We start from the raw sequence: 18,432 nt of genomic DNA on the forward strand, positions 1-18,432 counted from the left end.
TGGGAGAACCATCCAATGAATAAATATGTAGTCCATCTGAATTTTTTTTGTGAGAATTAGAGAACATTTATTTTGTCTTGCCCGCATTAAGTACAAGTTTTAAACCAACCTGGGCTTTCCGTAAGGTAACAAGGTCAGCTTGCAGCTCTAACATAGCCTGGTCAACAGTTGGGGCTTTGGAATAAATATCAGTGTTGTCTGCATACAGATGAATATTACAATATTACAGAGAGACCAATATTATTTATATAAATAGTAAAAGAGAACAGGTCTCATTACCGACCCCTGCGGTACACATACATACATACATACATACATACAGTGCCTTCGGAAAGTATTCAGACCCCTTGACTTTTTTAACATTTTGTTACGTTACAACTTTATTCTAAAATTGATTAAATCGTTTTTTCCCTCCTAATCAATCTACACAGAATACCCCAAAATTACATTTACATTACATTTTAGTCATTTAGCAGACGCTCTTATCCAGAGCGACTTACAGTTAATGAGTGCAAACCATTTTTCATACTGGCCCCCCGTGGGAAACGAACCCACAACCCTGGCGTTGCAAGCGCCATGCTCTACCAACAGGAATCAGGACTAATAAAGCCAATGCAACAGCCTGCTTTACAAATGGTGGGCCTAGCACATGGATGGGCATTCATACAATTCTATTGTAGGCTGATGTGGTTGGCTACACCCCAGTAAGAACGAGCAGACATCTTTTTTTGTGTGTGTGTTTTACAAACGGTAGGCTTACCACATGGATGGGCATTCATAAAATTAAATTTCAGGCAACACTGCAGACTACACCTCAGGAAGCACGGGCCGATGCCTTTTGGACTTCTTTTTTTTGGTGCAGTCCGGACTGGCCTTGATTTCCACATCCACGGACATTGGTTTTTCGTCCGGTCCAAATCTGAACCAAATTCAAATTTTGTCTGGTCTGGACCAGCCTTGATTTGGCCCTAACATAGACATCTATAAATTATGTATTTTCAACTTATATTCAAACCAAAAATGAGCCTGATTTCAACATCAGGAAAATACATATTTTCAAGGTCTGGAAAATACGTATTTCCAACTTTCATTCAGAACCAAAAATGAGCATGATTTCGACATCCGGAAAATACGGATTTTTCAACGTCTTGGAAAATATGTACACTAGCCTTTAAAGTCCTCCAGAAGATAGTGGATCCGTCAAGACAGGTATATAGCGACCACTAGCGGCTGGCTGGATAACAACATACTGCAAACTCCGATAACTCACTGCAGAGATTGACCAAACATCACTTGCTGCATTTGTTATTAGAATCAAACTTGTGAACAAAATTAAAATGATCCGACGATCTGTTTGGCCTCTCAATCAAGTTCACACCATTTTCGTCCCAGCTCTAGGTCACTTGTCGAACAAGAATTAACAAGGGGCGTGGAATCTGAACCCCTCTATTTGATCCACCTTAGAAATCTAAAATGTTTTAGCTACAATGCAAACAGTTACAAAACGTGGAATAATTTACCATTTTAGAATAAGGCTGTAACGTAAAAAAATGTGGAAAAAGTCAAGGGGTCTGAATACTTTCCGAAGGCACTTGAATAGAAATAGAAATGTAACTGTCAAACATGAACAATTATATTTTCATGTGCAAACCTATAAAAGAGAACATACAACAGACTATATAGCTAGGCCAACAGAATATAGGCCTTTAGGCATTCAGATGTTGTTGACAATTGACATAAATAATTCATAATATGTACAATAATTGATTCTAGTATCTTACAAAAAACAAACAAAGCTGAAACGTAAACTCTATATACAGAACAAAAGCTATTACAAATTAGGTGTCAAAGTTTGTGTCCTCTTTGCTCTAATTTGATATTATGCCTCATTGAAGAAATTCATCAAAGAATCCAAATCGTAGTTATCCAAAATTTCCAGCAGCAATGACACCTTTGTCTTCACATTCTGTCCTTTGAATTTGAATTTGTCGATGAAGAGGTCAGTTACCATACCTGGGGAAACAGAAGCAAAAACACACGTTACTGTGATTGTCGTTTTGCATAACCATATTGTCACATTCATTTTGCACCCAGGAGATGTAGGATCCCTGGCAAGCTAGGCTAATGTGATGGCTGATGTTTTATTTTGATTTTTATTCTTGTGAAACGAGAATGTTACAGCAACAACTGTGCAATGAGATACCATAAAGTCTTTCTAGGTGAGCTGGTTGCTTCTTGTATTCCTCTAGCAGATAGGCAGACTCGTCTAGAATGTTACGATATTCAGGAATAAGGAAGTCCGTATTCCCCTCGTGAACCTGAAGATCCTACAAAACACACACATACACACAGAAAGAGAGCGATATGTGAGCAAGGGTTGCAATATTCAAGAAGTTTCAGTAATTTAAATAAAATCAGTTTGCAACACTGGTAGGCCTACTTGCTTTTAATGCGTCAATCAGCTGAACCTTTTTGGCCAAGAGCAGCTGATACTCAAGCTTCGGATGAATCATCTTGAGTGTGTGACCCAATGAAACGTCATTGATATCTGAAAATTAGAGCCGCAAATACAATTGTGCGACTGTCTACATTGGCCTGGATAGAGATTATTTTTTTATGAACAGAAAACAGTTTCACTCCTGCAGCGTAAATAACTAACTAGTAGCCTAAAGATACAGATAATAATAATGTACTGTAACTAGCTAAAGACCTACCATAAGAAATGTTGAGATTGTTTTTTCTTTTGGTGGCTTCTTTGGAGAGGACGTCCTTCAGTATGGAGATGGTGGAAATGTTGTCAGACTTGAAGTGGCCTTCCCCTTTACTAAAATGACAAAAGGGGGAGAACAAAACCAATATTGAATGTGTCTTAATTCAATCTCCCTAAAGTACAAGTCAAAGTGAATGGCAAAAATTATGTGAGGTGCCCTTGATTTCAGCTTGAGTTTGCACTTTTGGGATTATTCCATTAGTTACATTGTACAGGGACAAACTAAACCAAGCACACTGATTGACGCATCTGCCTGAGGGGTTAAATAAAGATTGTATTGAATTGAATTCCGAACCAGTATGTGGCTTCCAGCTGCGTGCCAAGGAAAGTGTTCTGGAAGTAGAAGGTGATATTCTCCCCTGCTGGAGTCTTCTCTGGGACCTCTGGCAAGCAGAAGACTACCCAGGAGTGGATCTCTGCAAAGCTGAATTGGCCAACCAGACTCAAAGTGTTCATGGGTCTGTATGGGGTGAGATGGAGAGATAGTGAAAGACGAGAGAAAAAGAGTGAGATTGAGTCAAACACCGTCTTTCTTTCAGTAGACTATAACCATATAGGACAGTCTTAGTCAACATCCGGCACCAGTGGCTGGGAGGTTGCTGACTGCTCTGCATGCCATAGATGTTGTCCCCTTGAGCATTATAAGTCTGCTCCAGACTGACCCTTTGCCACAACCCCTCGGGGTGTGTATGTGTCTCGGGGGGGGGGGGGGGGGGTTGGATAAAAAGCAAAAATACACATTTTCATACTCTGAAAAAAAAATGGACCGTTCTTATTTTTCTTCTTTTATTGCTGTCGTAAGTAACGTAAGCCAAAAAAGTGTTATTGACAGGCCAATAGAATCCCACTGCTGCACAGCCCAGTCAGGTTTTGGCAGACAACGTCTTTGTAATTACTAGTGCTTCATCCTTCTTCTTACCTGTCCTGGTCAATGGTGTGAGTTCTCTGGTGAAGGGACAGGGGTTTGATGAGGTACTGGTGTACCTGGCAGGTCTTGGGCTGCAGGCGTGGCGTGATGTAGGCCTGCAGGGTGCCATACTGGCCCTCAATGAACCTCACCTAGAGAAGGGAGAAGATGACGTGACATAGAAGTCATAAGAACACATAGCAGCGTTTCCCTTAGCATTGCTGAGTCGGGTGGGGCCAGACGGGAACTTGGACCTAGCTCTGTTGCCCCCCTGGAGAAGAGAGTGTTACTTTTGGGTCGTTCCACAAAAAGTGCCTTTTGCATCCCTTTAATATTTTAAGTAGACATTGTGCACCAATATAGAATTTTAAAAGCCTGATATATTAAATGAAGTGCCTTTTAATATAGACCACATGGAGAATTAAATAAATCTGATTTTTACTATGAAAAAATACTTGCTAAAGTGCCAAAGTTCAGCATTATGACATGTCCCTCCGGGCACCCTCTGTGATTCTAGGAAGATTTTAACCTACTTAACCCCAAGTTTTCACCAGTCATTTCTGAAGATTATTATTTATTTTAATTATTCATTTTAAGGTCAACTCTGTTACGTGAAGTAAAAGTTTATTTAATTTTTTAGAAACATTGAAAATCGAATAGTCAAATCATAGCGTAAAAGCAGGTGAGCTGGTTCTTCTCTTTTTGGCATAACACGTCAACCCTGTTACCCATACATAGACAGGCTAGAAATGTTAAAAATAATAATATATATTGTGAAGCTTGAAATTCAATTGCCACTCCCTGTTGCACACAACAAGCTTCCATTCCCTTGTCACTAGGGGATTTATGGCTGATTTAAGATAAAATCGTCAACTCTGTTATGGTCAACCCTGTTACTTTATTTAGCAATTAATATGCACTTATTATAGTCTTTTTTTTTTTTACCTCTTCAGATGGGAAAACGTGTTTTTTTATTAAGTTGAACGTGCTCTTTATGACCAAAAAAAATACAATGGTGAAATCCCAAAAATATTTGACCAAGTTTACACTCCTCCAGATCAAAAATTATGAATTTACTTTAAAACACACTCTTAAAAATCTCTCACCTTCAGCTCAAGCCGTGTAGTATTTGCTTGGCATCTGTACATAGCGAGGAGAAAATTGCCATTTAGCTTCTGAAACAGATAGCATAATTAGTGCTTTGAGGAATCTAAAGCATTAGTTTCTCAATAATCGTATTTGTATGCTCTCTGTAATAGGATTGAATCTCACCTCTGAATCACATTAGCTGAAACTCACGACAGCAGAGTTCTTGTCGACATCCAGCAGATCAATTGGTACGTCACTCTGTAAAGAAAACAATCGTACTGTTATGACTATAACTACTGTTCCCTGAAGGAGGGAACGAGGTATAACATACTATGGGGAGTCAATGACCAATCCTATTCACCTGAACAAACTGAAATCACACCCAACGGGCCAATGGATACCGAGCCTACCCTCGGAAGCCCCGCCTTCCTGGCTATAAAACTGGGGCTTGCATCCATTTCCTCAATTCAGTACCGCTCTTCAGCGAGGCCAAACTCCCTGACAGAGCGGGGCCAAAATATGTAATACCTCATTCCATCCTTCAGGGAACATTAGTTATATTCATAACTGTACGTACCCTTTCAGTCAGTCACTCAGTATAACATACTATGGGGACCAGAGTATGTGAGCGGAGCGAGGAGCGGCAAGTGCCCAATTTGACTGGAGCGCGGAGCGAGTTTCCTAAAGGCTGGAGTGTCGGCCCGCTCCAATTTCACTCCAGTAGCACTCCAAGTAGTGCTCACTTCACGAGCTCAGGGCATGCCCGGCCCAACATGTATTTGTAGTCTACTTGTGTGATGCTATAGCCCCTTGCTTTAGCTACTGTCATGGAGTTCACTAAATATCTTCATAAGGAAACTGATAAAACCCACAGGTGCAAAATCAAAGTGACTTAGAAAGATGAGGAGGACCAAGAGCAAGAGAGGGAGTGCGGTGATGCATTGTCCACAACTAAAGAATCATTGTGGAATCTGAAAAGAGTGTCTTTTGTATTTAATTCTAAGTAAGTCACAGCCTATGTGCGCAATTTATAGACTATAATGATTTAATACAATGAAATGTTGTTTAAATGCTGAGTGCTTAGTGTGTCGCACTCGCAAATGCTTCACAATGTATTTCTTTGTAGGCTAAAGCCTTGAAATAATTGATACTATAAGTAATACTATATCCTAAATAATTAATTTTCATTCCTGCTTAGGTTACTTGTCTGGCTCCTGACCTATTTAGAGTCTTTATATGCTGTTTAATACGACATGTAGCCTATTTGAAATTATGAGCGCTTCTTACAGTCACCTTTTCATGTTGTTTATTGAAATACTTTTCATTCAAATAATATGGTTTGGTTTCAATACTTCAAAACCAAATGGTAGGTCCAGGTAGTCACAAAAATAGATGGGTGTTGGTTAAATTGTGATTTTAATGAATGGAGCGAATTTGGAGCGGCAGTTTTTTTTCCTGTGAGCAAGGAGCGTTTTTTAGCGGAGCGGTTGGAAAGCACTTGGAGCGCCGGAGCGTGAGTGATGAGCGTGATTTCCGACCACTTAACTCCGCTCACATACTCTGATGGGGACATACAATCACGCTCCAAGCCGGCTCAAAGAGTACCAAACTAGGAGGCCCACGGCAGCCTAAGCACACACGTTCCACCAGCTCCAAAAAGGCGTTAATGAAGCCACCTTTCCCCCAAATACTTACCCGAGAAGCCTGAACTGTCAGAGCCCCATATAGGGAACCAGAATCTGCTGCAACTTGGCTGTGAGCACTGACCCTGCAGCCCAAGTCCCTAGAACCCAAAAACAATACTTACCTTGAGAGCCTGAAATGTCAGAACTCGTACAAGGAACTGCAAGTCCAAAACAACAGAACATTTGTTGTGACTTGGTAAAACGCACACGCAGGCTGCATAGCATCGACAAGAGTCGTTGAACCACGGCAGCCCAAGGTTGAAACCCACAGGAAACCTGCAGTAATTGTGTACTCACGCGGTGCCACATCAGCCCAAGGCTCAAACCCACAGGGAACTGTGGTAACCCTGATAAATGCGCACTCTGTTCGCTGCCGCACATCAAGGCAGCCCAAGGCTCAAACGCAGAGCAAAACTGTGGTACCAGGACAAAATGCTGCCTAACATCGACCACGGTGGCCCAAGTCCATAGACCCTACCGGTTCCAAAAAGGCTCACATCGAGACCTGAGGAGTCTGGAATGCCAGAACTCACACAAGGAACCGCAAGTCCAAAACAACAGGGCACCTGCTGTGACTTGATAATGTGCATTCGCGTGCCGTCTCACCGACGATGATCTCCTGGAACCAGGGTTGTCTGGGCCAACGGGGAACCACCAAAATCAACAAAAAACCATCCTGACGGACCCTCTCCACGGTGGTCTGAATCAGGTCCACCGGAGGAACGCATTGAGCAGGGTCCGAGGCCACTGAAACGCCAAAGCTTTTTCTTTCGACGCGTATGATCTATGTCGGCCCTGTTGAACCGGTCCCATATCTGGGCCACCATCGAGGGGTGCAGTCTCCATTCCATAGAGATAGGACCCCCCCCTGAAAAGTAGATCCGCACCCACGGTGAGAGATTTGGGAAGATACGTCACCCTGAGCGACAGGTAATGCACACTGCCCCATATGAGCAGATAACGGGCCAGGTTCAGGAGAGAGTCCCTCCCTGCCTGAGAGAGTTTCCCTCACTCAGAAACAGAAACAGACACATCAACAGAAGTCCCAGAGGCATCACAGCTATCATAGAGGCCATCAGACCCAATAACCGCAGGAGCAAGCTAAAAGGCACCGAGTGCCCCAGCAGAAACCGTGCCAGACAGAGCTGGAATGCGACCCTCCTCTGTTGGGACAAAAACGTATGATTCAGAACCGTCCAGAACGAGACCCAGAAACAGAATGCGCTGAGCCGGAATCAAACAACTTTTCTTGTTATTCACTACGAACCCCAGAGACTGAATATGGGAAACCAGCGTGGCAGTGTGGAGCTCCACCTATTTCCTAGACTCCGCTACGACCAGTTAATCGTCCAGATAGCCTTGCCAATACCCTGATCCCCTGGCACCGCACCGGTGCCAAAGCCGCCTCCACCACCATAGAAAAGGTGTGGGCGATAGGGAGATGAGGAGGATGTATAGTGCATTAAAATATGCATCCTCCAGATCTATGGACGTGAACCAACTGCAATGGCCGGCGAAGTGTGAGTATTTTTAACTTTCAACCTTGAGGTGCCTTGTTTAAACCTTGTTTAAAACACGCAAGTCCAGGAGCGACGCAACGTTTCATCGCTCTTGGGAACTAACAAGTACCGGCTGTACCAACCGCTCTGTACTTCTGACACGGGGACTGCCCGAACTGCCTGCTTTTGAAGGACAGAGGAAATTTCCTCTCTCAAGACAGGCGCTAGGACCTCGGGGACCATTGACTTAATTACGCCACGAAAAGGAGGACACCGCACAGCGAACTGCAGACCGTACCCCCTTGTCACCGTCCTCATCACCACCCATGGTGAACCTGCAAATGCCCGCCTCTGGACGGAGCACATTGCCAGTCTCACATACATTATCTCCTGAAGGGGCAGAGCGCCACCCTGAGGAATGGGATAATATATTTTCATATCCACCACTTTTGACAGTCTGAAAGTGGGGAAGGAAATGTGCATTCTGATACCGGGCCCACACCGGGTTCGGGGACCTCTGCAACCGGTAACTTGCACCCATTGACCGAGCCACTTGGGAGCACTGCTGCCACAGTAAATGCTTGGGGAGGAGTGCCCAGAGCCAAACAACCTTGTTGCCGAAACTGGCTCATCCAAATACATCCGCCTGTCCCTCTCAGGAATCCTGAGAACCGGCGCTGTTTATTCAGAAGCACCGTGCTAGGGTTAGCCCCCTTGTAAGCATCTGGAGCTAAGTAAATCTTTAAAACAGGGGTAAGCGATGCTTCACCGCTGCAGCGACATGAGGTAAATACACTACATGACAGCACCAGACCATTATTCCTCCTCCTTTGGCACTATGCATTCGGGCAGGTAGCGTTCTCCTGGCATCCGCCAAACCCAGATTCGTCTGCCAGATGGTGAGCGTAATTAATCAAATCAAATTTAAATTTGTCACATACACGTGTTTAGCAGATGTTATTGCGGGTGTAGCGAAATGTTTGTGCTTCACTCCAGAGAATGCGTTTCCACTCCTCCAGAGTCCAATGGCGGCAAGGTTTACACCCCTCCAGCCGACGCTTGGCATTGCGCATGGTGATCTTAGGCTTGTGTGCGGCTGCTCAGCCATGGAAACCCATTTCATGAAGCTCCCTGCAAACAGTTCTTGTGCTGAAGTTGCTTCCAGAGGCAATTTGGAACTTGGTGTGTTGCAACCGAGGACTTCAACACTCGGTGGTCCCGTTCTGTGAGCTTGTGTGACCTACCACTTCGCGGCTGAGCTGTTGTTGCTCCTAAACATTTCCACTTCACAATAACAGTACTTACAGGCAGCTCTAGCAGGGCAGAAATTTGAAGAACTGACTTGTTGGAAAGGTGGCATCCTATGAGCACGGTCGGAGATTCAAACTTGGCTGGTTAGCCTTTTTGAACTTACTTCTTACCACTGGCCACCTTACTCAAGAAAGGAAGCACTGGCTCCACAAGCAGAGCAGAAAGTAGTGGGGTTTTATCAAACACAAATCCTACCCAAGTAAGGAAGCATTAGCTGGACAAGCAGAACAGAAAGTAGTTCGATTTTAGCAAACACAAAAACCGATACCAAGCCCCAAAACATCTAGGGGGACGAGTACTCTCTCCCCACTAACAGACACCTAAGTTGGATCAGAATCTCGGAGCCTTCGTGTGCTTGAAAAGTTTGTATATTGCGTGACACACGTTCTTCCTTCAGGCAAGCTGAAGAGCAAAGGAAATGGATCAGAGCCCCGGTATTGTAGCCAGTAGAGGCGGGGCTTCTGAGGGCGGACTCGGCATCCGTTGGGTGTGGTTTTAGTTTGCTTCAGGTGAATAGGATTGGTCGTTGACTCCCCATAGTATGTTATAACGAGTGACCGACTAAAATGGAACCTAACATTACAATCCATTACATAAAAGTCGTGGTCACATAGCCGTATCATTAGTAGATCTCTCTCATTAAAAAAAACGCTCAAATCTCTCTTTCTTGTTCAATACACCACATAAAAAATACAGTTTAGTCAATTTCTTTCACCTGCAGCAGCAGATTGTCAATGGCCGTCTGCACTTCCAAAGTGAGGCTGTAGCTGGCGTCATCCTGACACAGGGTGAACTTGTCGTTGACGTTGAACACGGGCATGGCAGAGATGGCCGTACTGGACTGGGAGGTCTGCTGGTACTTCTCACGGCCCTGAAGGACCTTCATCTGCAGTTGGTCTAGCTCTGCCCTGAGGGTGACATGTGCTGTGTGTTCATAGTGGGAGAATTACAACAGACAGTAAGCAGGTTTCCATTGACCCAGGTTTATTTGACAAAGGCAATGTGACAACAAACAACACTGCGACATGTGAAATGGAAACGGCAGATATAGGAGACATTTTCTAACATTTTTATCCGTTCGACGGGTGGATTTTTATTTTGTCTAACTTTCTTTATTACGACAAATGACGATGGAAACTGTGTTTCTCGAATAAAATGATGATTGGCAAATACTTGAAGGTACACGGAGCACGTGAATTCATCACGTAACTATAAGCTCCACTCTGGTTAGAATGTCTATTGCTCCACTCCACACTGAATTCTAAATGCCTACTGCTTGCAAGTACAATTTCTTAACTATAAAAACAATGTTTCTTTGCAGGAAAAGGATTGTCCTGACATTCAAGAATGCTTGAATTGCTTCGCCTTACTTTTCTGGCTGGCTGGCAAGTTTCACCATCCAATTATTTCGGATCTACAGAAGTGCAAGTTTCACCATGGCACAGGCCGTGGCGATACGTTGGCACATGAGAATTATTGCATTCTATCCACGCTGGCTTTCGCGGGCTACCTGAGACATGAAACTAGTCCGTGCATCAATACAAGTATATCATAAAATACGGTATACCGCCCAGCCCTAATGAGAATTATTAGAAAATGGCCCACTATTAGTCAATTCTTGCATTCTAACCATGCTGGCTTTCATGGGCTACCTGAGACATGAAACAGATAGGTGGACAGGCATACAGGCTGTCGCCAATTTATTAATGTGCAATTTACCTAAATGGGTAATGGACAAACTCGACCAATACAGTTTTATTCGACACTGTAGATTTTTTGTGACGTCATTACCTCCAGTGGTTTTTATTGGCACAAGATAGTTAAATGGAAACGCACCCTAGCAGGCAATTGTCGCATCTATTTTCTATGCAAACTCCCTAAATGTCGACAACAACAAAAAAATTCACTGGACAGGTTCATGGAAACATACACTACATGACCAAAAGTATGCGGACACCTGCTCGTCGAACATCTTATTACAAAATCATGGGCATTAATATGGGGTTGGTCCCCCCTTTGCTGCAATAACAGCCTCCACTATTCTGGGAAGGCTTTCCACTAGATGCTGGAACATTGCTGTGGGGACTTGCTTCCATTCAGCCACAATAGCATTAGTGAGGTCAGGCCTGGCTCGCAGTCAGCATTCCAATTCATCCCAAAGGTTTTCGATGGGGTTGAGGTCAGGGCTCTGTGCAGGCCAGTCAAGTTCTTCCACACCGATCTCGACAAACCATTTCTGTATGGACCTCGCTCTGTGCACGGAGGCATTGTTATGCTGAAACAGGAAAGGGCCGTCCCCAAACTGTTGCCACGAAGTTAGAAGCACAGAATTGTCCAGAATGACATTGTATGCTGTAGCGTTAAGATTTCCCTTCACTGGAACTAAGGAGCTTAGCCCAAACCATGAAAAACAGCCTCAGACCATTATTCCTTCTCCACCAAACTTTACAGCTGGCACTATGCATTGGCGCAGGTAGCGTTCCTCTGGCATCCGCCAAACCCAGATTCATCCGTCGGACTGCCAGATGGTGAAGCGTGATTCATCACTCCAGAGAACGCGTTTCCACTGCTCCAGAGTCCAATGGCGGTGATCTAAAAAAAAAAAAATCTTTACACCACTTCAGCCGATGCTTGGCATTGCACATGGTGATCTTAGGCTTGTGTGTGACTGCTCGGCCATGGAAACCCATTTCATGAAGCTCCCAACGAACAGTTATTGTGCTGACGTTGCTTCCAGAGGCAGGTTGGAACTCGGTAGTGAGTGTTGCAACTGAGGACAGACGATTTTTACGCGCTACACGCTTCAGCGCTTGGTGGTCCCGTTCTGTGAGCTTGTGTGGCCTACCACTTCGCGGCTGAGCCGTTGTTGCGACTAGACGTTTCCACTTCACAATAACAGCACTTACAGTTGACTGGGGCAGCTCTAGCAGGGCAGAAATGTAATGAACTGACTTGTTGGAAAGGTGGCATCTTATGACGGTGCCACGTTGAAAGTCACTGAGCTCTTCATTACGGGCCATTCTACTGCCAATGTTTGTCTATGGAGATTGCATGTCTGTGTTCTTGATTTTATACACCTGTCAGCAACGGGTGTGCCTAAAATCCACTAATTTGTGGGGGGTCCACATACTTTTGTATATATAGTGTAGCTACTATCTGTCCTCATAATTAAGTTAGCTACCTCTAACGTTTGCAAAATACAGGACTCCTATCTTTGTTTTGTACTAAACTACCACTTTTTCTGTTGAATTAGCCTTGCCAACACTGAGTTTTGCTTACAAAGTTCCATTGATATCGATTGCAAATGCAGGTGACAACAAGTATACCTGAGAGCTGCCACTTTGTTCTGGGTCTCCCGACTCATTTTGACTTCCTCTCCAGGGCCTGCCTCTGCCTGCTGGGGCTCTGTAGTTAGCCCTGTCACCCACCCTGGACACACACATATTGCCATTTCAAGTCGCTCACAACATTGTATCTGTATCTCCTAGAGATCACTTATTGGGAGCAGCAAACAGTCAGCGGACATCACTTTATTCTCGCTCTAGTGGTTCTTCTTTTTGTATAGCTTATGCATAACACACTATTTTCTTTCGTTGATAGCTCACCTGTATACGTGGCTGTCAGAACCTCGTCATAAGACTCCTTCCCAACACAGCCACCCTGAATAGAGTTGACGCTCTCCGACAACACCTGGTGGACAAGTTAGTATCACAAAGACATGGATTTCAACAATATTCTTTAAACTTTAGGATAAAAAGTTTGTTATTTCTCAGGAAGTTTGTCATTTCATGTAGGAACCAATGAGGTGCAGGAACCAATGGGGGTGGGGGGCGTTCATGCAGGAACCATTGGGATGCTCATGGGGGGGGGGGGGGGGGGGGGTGGCGGCACAGGTCCTAATCCAGGCACTTGTCATCTCCCGTCTGGATTACTGCAACTCGCTGTTGGCTGGGCTCCCTGCCTGTGCCATTAAACCCCTACAACTCATCCAGAACGCTGCAGCCCGTCTGGTGTTCAACCTTCCCAAGTTCTCTCACGTCACCCCGCTCCTCCGCACACTCCACTGGCTTCCAGTTGAAGCTCGCATCTGCTACAAGACCATGGTGCTTGCCTATGGAGCTGTGAGGGGAACGGCACCTCCTTACCTTCAGGCTCTGATCAGTCCCTACACCCAAACGAGGACATTGCGTTCTTCCACCTCTGGCCTGCTGGTCCCCCCTACCTCTGCGGAAGCACAGTTCCCGCTCAGCCCAGTCAAAACTGTTCGCTGCTCTGGCACCCCAATGGTGGAACAAGCTCCCTCACAACGCCAGGACAGCGGAGTCACTGACCACCTTCCGGAGACACTTGAAACCCTACCTCTTTAAGGAATACCTGGGATAGTATAAAAGTAATCCTTCTACTAACGTGAATTCAACGTGAACTCAACTAAACATTTCACCATGTCATTGGATTTAGGTTAAAAGTTGGATAAAAAAATATGAAATGCCCTTACATTGATGACTTTTTGCAAATCCAATCAGTTTTTCACGTTGATTCAACGTCATCACATAGATTTTTTGGGTTGAAATGATGTGGAAACAAAGTTGATTCAACCAGTTTTTTCCCAGTGGGATGGGTGAAGTAGGCAAGCATATTTTTTGGCATCAGAATGGCCTAATTCTCACTTGAAACATCGTTTTTGTGTTTAATAGACTAAATTACACATTCTGTTAACATTGGACTCCAGAGTGATATGTTCTTGTAATTTGTACTCCATGTCATTTCAGATTTTGATTTACTGTATCACAAAGTAGTTTGATGTAGTGAATTACTTTTTCAAAGTAAACTATAGTCTTCTAAATGGTAGCTTTAGTGTAGCTTAACTTCTTCCAGTGTGAAGTAAATTGGTAGCTTGGTAAATAATATTTTCAGAATAGCTTCCCCAACACTGGTGGTTGGACACCCTAGGATATAAGATATAGGACAGGAAAAAAATAATAGTGGACTCACATGCTCAAAGCGCAACGAGAGCTCGTCGGAGCTGTCAATGGCATAGACCTCCATTGTCCCATCGTCCCTGCCAACCAGGATGTCTTTCACCCCATCACCCAGGATATCAAACGTGTCGATGCACAAAACACCTATAGGCAACAACCACAGAAAAAGAAAATGGGAATAAGCTCAATGAATGGAATAATGCTAGCTATATCATTGAATGATGACCAACATGGTAAATCAATGTAAATAACATTCTTATAATATAAGATGACAATACGTGTGCTAATTGCGTTTAAGTGCATAGATACTCTTGAGTCTCTGACAGATAAAACATATACTAGCTAGTATAGTTTCTTTAACAGTTCCGTACCTCCTTTCTTTTTGTCATTATCAATCTCCCATTTAGAAGAGGAAGAGGAATCAGTTATCCTAATCAGTCCCAGTTTTCCATCCACAGTTCCATAGAGAATGTCTTCGCCATTAGTCCCTAAAGCAGACAGTGTGGTAGAAGTAGTGCCTTCAGAAAGTATTCACAACCCTTGACTTTTTTCACATTTTGTTGTGTTACAAGTTGGGGTTAAAATTGATTTAATTGTCTTTTTTTTGTCAACGATCTACACAAAATAGTCTAACATTTGTAAAAAAATAAGTGTATGAAAAATAAAACACTCATATCTTGATTAAGTATTCAACCCCCTGAGTCAATACATGTTAAAATCACCTTTGGAAGCGATTACAGCTGTAAGTCTTTCTGGGTAAGTCTAAGAGCTTTGCACACCTGGATTGTACATTTATTTAAATTCTTCAAGCTCTGTCAAGTTGGTAGTGGATCATTGCTAGACAGCCATTTTCAAGTCTTGCCATACATTCTTAAGCCGATATAAGTCAAAACTGTAACTCAGCCACATTCAATGTCGTCTTGGTAAACTCCAGTGCGTATTTGGCCTTGTGTTTTAGGTTATTCTCCTGCTAAAAGATGAATTTGTCTCCCAGTGTCTGTTGGAAAGCAGACTAAACCTGTGCTTAGCTCTATTCTGTTTCATTTCATCCTAAATAAACTCCCTGGTCCATGCCGATGACAAGCATACCCATAACATGATGCAACCACCACCATGCTTGAAAATATGAAGTGTTACTCAGTGATGTGTTGTGTTGGATTTGCCCCAAACATAACACTTTGTATTCAGGACTTAAAGTTAATTTCGTTGACACATTTTTTGCAGTTTTATTTTTATTTGCCTTATTGCAAACATGATGCATGTTTTGGAATATTTTTATTCTGTACAGGCTTCCTTCTTTTCACTCTGTCATTTAGGTTAGTATTGTGCAGTAACTACAATGTTGTTGATGTATCCTCAGTTTTCAGTTATCACAGCCATTAAACTCTGTAACTGTTTTAAAGTCACTATTGGCCTCATGGTGAAATCCCTGAGCCGTTTCCTTCCTCTCTGGCAACTGAGTTAGGAAGGACGCCTGTATCTCTGTAGTGACTGAGTGTATTGATACACCATCCAAAGTGTAATTAATAACTTCACCATGCCCAAAGGGACATTCAATGTCTGCTTTTTAAATGTTTTACCCATCTACCATTAGGTGTCCTACTTTGCGAGGCATTGGAAAACTTCCCTGGTCTTTGTGGTTGAATCTGTGTTTGAAATTCACTATTCGACTGAGGGACCTTACAGATAATTGTATGTGTGGGGTACAGAGACGAGGTAGTCATTCAAAAATCATGTTAAACACTATCATTGTACACAGAGCGAGTCCATACAACTTATTATGTGACATGTTAAGCAACTTTTTACTCGTGAATTTATTTAGGCTTGCCATAACAAAGGGGTTGAATACTTATTGACTCAAGACATTTCAGCTTTTCATTTCTAAAAACATAATTCCACTTTGACATTATGGGGTTTTGTGTGTAGGCCAGTGACAAAAAAAATCTAAATGTAATCAATTTTAAATTCAGGCTGTAACCAACAAAATGTGGAAAAAGTCAAGGGGTGTGAATACTTTCTGAAGGCACTGTAAGTACAGGGATGTGTGAAATTGACATTTGAGTTCAGTATAAGAATTTTGTACTTGCCTCCATCTCTATTGTACAGCTCCAAAACTGAGGGAGGACCAGGGACTTCAATATCATACAAAAGCTCAGATCCCTATGGGCAAGAAAACACAAACTCTTTGAAGTACTTATATTCTCATACTGCAGTACTCATACACAATTTCCATTCACCCATTAGAAAACATGCATTGGATTGTATGGAAATGATTTAAATGATAAATAGACAGTGTGGTAAAATCTTCACCTGCAACACTCTGAGAACTCTGTCTTGACATGCCAACACAGGGACAACGCGGCCCAAGTTCTCAGCAGACAAACACACAATGTCATTGATTTTGTCTCCAGACAGGTAGTAGTCTTGGTCCTTGCAGTCACAGTAGTGGTTGTAGATGTAACTCGCACACACAAAAAGGTCTGCTCCTGAAACGTGCCTGCAAAACACATTGAAGGCATTTTTTTTTTTAAACAAACATGTGTAGAGAGCCTGGAACCGAGGCAAGGTAACCTATTTCACATCAAAAAGTTAAGACTCACATGGCATTAATGCTTTCTGTAAGGTTGGCCTCAAAGGACAGGAACTGTTTGCCTTTCTTGGTGTATCCCTTCACTTCCGAGCCAGCACACACAAAGATCTTCTCCTGCGGGGTTCCAAGAGCCCCACCCAGGTCCAGCCTGGTTATCTTCTGCCCTGGCAAGGTCTTGAACACAGGCTAGAAAAGATAACCACAATCAACATTCATAAAATGGAACTTTATTTATTTATTACACAACGGAAACGTGTATTTTTGAGGACACGGTACCCATCCCACCGAACAGCACATGGTCAGCTGCAGAGCAGTTTCCCTGGAGCAGGTTAGGGGGACCATGGCAGTAGGCATTCATATGAAGTCCTTGAAAGTGGTTGTCCTCTCCTAGCCTAGGTGCCAGTCCGGTTCTGCTTTAGCCAACAATGATGAATGAGTTGGCTAAAAACAGACTGGAACCCAGGCTAGTATTTCAATGATGTTGACTGTGTAAGACCCAATACATACCACAGCTTCTCCTTTTTTCATCCCAAAACAAGTTACCACACCATCATGATCAGCAACAGCAACCTGTAACACGCAAAATGAAATGTGTAACTCAATAATTGGGGCATTGTTCAGAGCCAGATTTACAAAAGCATATATTCCAAACCAACCACAAGGCTATTTATGGGTCACTTCTAATTATGTACATGAACATTACAGTACCTTTTGGGTTGCTTTGCGTCCCAAGGCAGGGAGGAGCCTCATGGTTTTCTGAGATGTCACACCAACCTGTGACGATGAACGTGACAGCCAGAGTAAATCAGTATCACAATTCATCGACAGTTACTAAAGACAAAGTTGGCTGAGTAAAAAAAAAAAAGCAGTCCTTTTCCCATTCAGGCTACTATGTATTTAGCCATAACATTAGTGACATGATCAGTGCCAGGGGTCAAAATGTAGGAAAAAGCTATATAGCTAAATTATCTAGTTACTGTTGCTAACTCAGTTACCTGCAGATAATCAACTCGATTGAGGCTGATCTCCATGATGTTCTCTTGGCTTGATGCGAGTATTTGCTCATCAGAAATTGGTGTACAATTCAATTGATTAGCTACTGTAGCTAGGTCAATTATCCAAAGAAGCTGGGTTTCTGTCCAGTAACGTTAACCGTTAAGAACAAGCTATTTCCGACCGGGTTACAGATATCTAAATCAACGTTAGCTAGCTAATAAAGATAGCTGTCTAGCTAACATCCGAGTTTAGCAAAGAGCATTTTGTCAGAATGTGATTATCAAAAACAGTACAGCTCTATGGGATTCTCCTGTAGTAGGGATTAGCCTAGAGGTGCGTTCGTAAATTCACTCTGGTTACTACTCCGTTTTCAGGGATCTCTCGCGTCCGTCTGAGTGTGCCAAAGCGCAGAATAATTGAATTTACGAACGCTCAACACCCGTTGCATATGGCTGGTGTCAGTAAACGTCGGTAAAAAAGCTTCATTAAATTGTTGCCAGCAGCACAGTTACAGCCACCAACGCTCAGTTACAGTCACCAACGCTCTGGACAACATGAAAACAGCCTAACCAGCTCTGCTAGGGCGACTAAAATGGTCAGAGTGAG

At 43.2% G+C, this 18,432-nt stretch overlaps 1 pseudogene across 1 annotated transcript; it reads right to left on the minus strand.

Moving 5' to 3' along the window:
* Positions 1-1,616: 1,616 nt before the first annotated feature.
* Positions 1,617-17,861, minus strand: LOC311104631 (BBSome complex member BBS7-like; annotated as a pseudogene). The gene is made up of 18 exons: positions 17,826-17,861; positions 17,539-17,604; positions 16,841-17,016; positions 16,551-16,737; positions 16,328-16,400; positions 14,612-14,728; positions 14,254-14,384; positions 12,867-12,951; positions 12,588-12,690; positions 9,977-10,169; positions 4,950-5,024; positions 4,784-4,852; positions 3,690-3,829; positions 3,066-3,230; positions 2,715-2,824; positions 2,445-2,548; positions 2,204-2,327; positions 1,617-2,013 (listed from the first exon to the last, which is right to left on the minus strand). The product of its transcript is annotated as a BBSome complex member BBS7-like (transcript).
* Positions 17,862-18,432: the final 571 nt, after the last annotated feature.

This window comes from Coregonus lavaretus, assembly GCF_964263955.1.
Source record: "Coregonus lavaretus genome assembly, chromosome: 29".
NCBI classification, from domain to species: Eukaryota; Metazoa; Chordata; class Actinopteri; order Salmoniformes; family Salmonidae; genus Coregonus; species Coregonus lavaretus.